The 4,655-nt window shown below is 43.9% G+C and overlaps 1 pseudogene; it reads left to right on the forward strand.

Annotated features, from left to right (window-relative positions):
- Positions 1 to 2,029: 2,029 nt before the first annotated feature.
- Positions 2,030 to 3,306, forward strand: LOC101520971 (dnaJ homolog subfamily A member 1-like; annotated as a pseudogene).
- The last annotated feature ends 1,349 nt before the right edge of the window (positions 3,307 to 4,655 follow it).

The raw sequence follows: 4,655 nt of genomic DNA on the forward strand, positions 1-4,655 counted from the left end.
GAAATTGACACATTTGTCCCACCCACCTTCCTCCATACCTCAACCCTCGCTACCCTAATTGGAGGCCCACAGGGGTGTTCATCCCTCTCAATTATGTAAACAATATTAAAAACAAAATTAAAATTAAAAGGGCTTCCTCACCTGATAGATTTGAAAAGAAGGATGTGAAGTAACTTGCTCAATGTTGATAAGTGAGTAAGTGACTGTCCCTGCAAAGTGTTCTCACAGGAACAATGGAACACTGCAAAGGGGATGGTGAGGACATCCAAAGAAAGACTGTTTCCAGCCAGGAGAAAGAAATCAGTGAGGGTGCAGAACCTCCATCCTGCAGGGTAGCGATCCTGGAAGTGGCTGTAAGCTGTAGGCTGAGAGGTAAAATGAGCAAATATGATAAAGCATCTGTGTGTGTGTTTTGGGGGCTAAAAGTCTCTGCTCCTTGTGAATAGCCTTGGAAGAGATGTTAACATTTTTCTTTTTCATCTCTGAAAGAGCTGAAGGCAGGTGTTTACTCTTTATAACATATACAGCCTGTCAAAACATCCCGCAGGAGGCATCCTGGGCACTGCGGGCCGTTCACAGACTATTGCACAGGCATGACAGCTGGATATTAGTCATGAGTTCTTAAATAGCATCATTTACTGTCAGCCCTTAATTAATGATTACCCGACTGACCAACCCTCTCAATCACATCTCTCTCCCCTTCATGTGGCATTCATCACTGTTTTATCTTTAGGGGAACTCAAGAAAACAAGCTAGTCTCAGATTTTTTTTTTTATGTCCTGTGCACCCACTGCTGCAGGTTCATGGTCATTTTCTGGACTTCTCCCATGGAAATTGACTCTGCTTCCAGCCTGCGGCCCACCGTGTGTGCTCTCCTGACACTCACACTTTCTTCAGGGGCCTCCAGGGGGATATACTGTGCTCCTTTGGCTCCTTCCTGAAACCATTTGCCCCTGGCTCCCAAGGTGTCCATTCTCCTCCAGGGCTGACCATCCCCCACACCAAGAGGGAGAACATCTCTCCTCCAGGAGGGACGAGGGGCAGCCTGAGAAATAATGCCTGCACTTTTCTAAAAGCCACACTTTTCCTGGCTCCTCCCATGGGAATGTCTGAGACCATCTTCAAGGCTGAGGGTCACTTCACCTACTCTGAAACCTGCGTGAGAACATCCCAGTTAGTACCAGTGACGGCCAAGATTTGGCCAGTTGCTGTGGTTGTTCCTGAAGATCTGGGTAGACAAGAGGCCATGTTATGCTCCAGACAGGCTACTCGTATTTATTTATTTTTCAAGAAATTCCTCTTCACCGTGCCCTGAGTTCTTAAAGCTCAAAGTACTCAGTGGTTGCACATCAACCTCACTTTATAATCATTCACTCTTATCACAGAGTCATGTGGCAAAGAAGCAGTTATGTATCATTTATTCCAGAGTACCTTTCAGGCTCCGTGTACATCCACCTCTCTCACCTTCTGGATCCACAACACCATGAGGTAGGAAGAAATCTCACATGAACACAACTCATGGCATTGCCAGTCTGTTCTGAAAATTATATTTTTACATTTATTTGTTTGCTCATTTATTTGAAAGGCAGAGTTATAGAAAGAGGAAGAAAGGGGAGAGAGGAAGAAAGAGAGAGAGAGAATGAATCTTCCACTTACTGGTTCACTCCTCAAGTGGCTGCAATGCCTGGCGAACAGCCAGGAGGAGTCCAGAGCTGCTTTGCGTCTCCTCAATGGATGCAGGGGCCCAAGTACTTGGACTGTCTTCCGCTGCATTCCCAGCCTCATTGGTATTGAAAGTGAAGCAACTGGGACTTGAACTGGTGCCCATATGGGATGCTGGCATCGCAGCTAGAGGTTTAATCTGCTTCACCACAACTTCCCCCCACCTTTTAAAAAACATTTTTATCTGCGGAACTTTCCAGAACACTCAGTGAGCAGTGGTGGAGTGGCGGCTGCCAGGGCTGTGCACGGTCCACGCTTCTTTCCGTTTCCCCCACACCAGCCTCAGCTCACTCACTGGCTGTAGCAAATGGTGAAAGAAACCATTTACTACAATGTTTTGGGGGTCAAACCCAGTGCCACCCAGCAAGAATTGAAAAGACTTACAGGAAACTGGCCTTGCAGTAACACCCTGATAAGAACCCAGGTGAAGGAGAAAAGTTCAAACAGATTTCTCAAGCTTGCAAATTTCTTTCTGATGCAAAGAAAACGGAATTATATGAGGAAGGAGGAAAGCAGGCAATTAAGGAGGGTGGGTTCTGCTCCCCTATGGACATCTTTGATGCGTTTTGTTGTTATTGTTGTTGTTGTTGTTTTGTTTGTTTTTTTGAGGAGGAGGAGGAAGGATGCAGAGAGAACGGAGTGGCAAAAATGTTACACATCAACTCTGAATAACCTTAGAAGAGTTATATAATGATGCAACAAGAAAACCGGCTCTGCAGAAGAACATGGTTTGTGACAGATGTGAAGGCCCAGAAGGAGTGCTGTCCCAACTGCCGAGGGACTGGAGTACAAGTAAGAGTTCATCAGATGGGACCTGGAATGGTTCAACAAGTTCAGTCTGTATACATGGAGTGCCAGGGCCACGGGGAACTCATCAGTCCTAAAGACAGATGTAAAAGCTGCCATGGAAGGAAAACAGTTCAAGAGAAGAAAATTCTAGAATTTCATATTGACAAAGGCATGAAGGATGGCCAAAAGATAATATTCCCTGGCGAAGGAGACCAAGAGTGAGGATTGGAGCCAGGAGATACTATGATTGTGTTAGATCAGAAGGACCATGCCGTTATCACTCAACGAGGAGAAGACCTTTTCATGTGTTTGGACATGCAACTGGTTGAAGCATTGTGTGGCTTCAAAAAGCCAATTTGCACTTATGACACTTGAACCATAGTCATCACCTCTCACCCAGATCAGATTGTCAAGCATGGAGATATCAAGTATGTGCTAAATGGAGGCATGCCAATTTACTGTAGACCTTATGAAAAGGGTCGCCTAATCATTGAATTTAAGGTGAAATTTCCCAAGAGTGGCATTCTCTCTCCTGATAAACTCTCTTTGCTGGAAAAACTTCTCCCTTAGTGGAAGGAGGTAGAAGAGACTGAGATGGATCAGGTAGAACTCATGGACTTTGATCCACATCAGGAGAGACAGCGCCATTATAATGGAGAAGCATATGAGGATGATGGGCATCACCCCAGAGGGGGGTGTCCAGTGTCAAACCTCTTCATGGGCCAGTGGCTACATCCCTGCTGGCATCATATATGCAGTAGCAGATGAATGAGTGAAGGACTATAACAGTAATATGTCACTACTTGCTATTGATTTTGTTTTAATGTCCAGCTATAGTAGTCTTTTTTTAAAAATTTTTTTAAAGATTTTTATTCATTTTATTACAGCCAGATATACAGAGAGGAGGAGAGACAGAGAGGAAGATCTTCCGTCCGATGATTCACTCCCCAAGTGAGCCGCAACGGGCCAATGTGCGCCGATCCGAAGCCGGGAACCAGGAACCTCTTCCGGGTATCCCATTTAGGTGCAGGGTCCCAATGCATTGGGCCGTCCTCAACTGCTTTCCCAGGCCACAAGCAGGGAGCTGGATGGGAAGTGGAGCTGCCGGGATTAGAACCGGCGCCAGTATGGGATCCCGGGGCTTTCAAGGCGAGGACTTTAGCCGCTAGGCCACGCCGCCGGGCCCTGTGGTAGTCTTTTAAAAGTTAAGAATAAACAGAAATATAAAAGCTCTGACTTTGCTCTATATGTATGATGACGTCAGTGTGCAAGGTCATGTTTAATACCTGTAAAAGCTTAATTTTAAAAGTTCCCCTAGCGCTTGTCAGCCATAGGTTGTGATTGATTTCATCTGTCTACCTGGACAAGCTTAGACTGAACTGCTAGGTGTATATGTTGGCTTCCATGTCTGACCCTTCAGTGTGAAGATTATGGAATTAAAATTATTTAACTGGCAATCAAAAAAAATAATTTGTAGACAAGTGTTGGTCTGTCTAGTTATTTGTATTACGTGGGATTCATTGTGATGTCTCAAGAGCTATTCTGTTGCATCAACCGTTACTTGAACATGGCATATTACGCAATCTAGCCTGTGAAACCACTCTCTAAGAAGGGGTTTCTAAAATGCTGCTTTTGAGGGCTTGTACTTCTAGAATTGCATTCCCTTCATTATGATCTTTTTAAAAACACGTACAAATGTATCTATAATTTATATACGTATGAAACATTGTGCTGACCAGGCCCCACCTTTGGACCTTGATAAGCCCCTTAGAGTTGGATAATTTAGAAGTCAAAGAAACCTTTATGTGAAAATAATCTGCATGAATAATACATGAAGGTATTCCTTAGTTATGTTACAGGCTTACTTCAAACCATTTATGCTCCAAAGTAATTGTCACTTAATGTTGGTAGTTTAGCAGATTAGGAGTACCTTTAAATTGTATGTTGAAGTCATGTTCATATGCTTAAAATCTGGATATCAGAATTTAAGCAATTCTTGAAATGTACGATTATCTCCTTAATATACTGATTAATATACCGATACAAAGCCAAAAAAACCCACATTTTTTATGTGAAATGAAGAGAGGGGGAGGGAGAAACTGAATGAGAGAGATCTTCTGTCCATTGGTTCACTCCCCAAATGC

The sequence above is a fragment of the Ochotona princeps genome, chromosome 18 (genome assembly GCF_030435755.1).
Source record: "Ochotona princeps isolate mOchPri1 chromosome 18, mOchPri1.hap1, whole genome shotgun sequence".
Classification (NCBI taxonomy): domain Eukaryota; kingdom Metazoa; phylum Chordata; class Mammalia; order Lagomorpha; family Ochotonidae; genus Ochotona; species Ochotona princeps.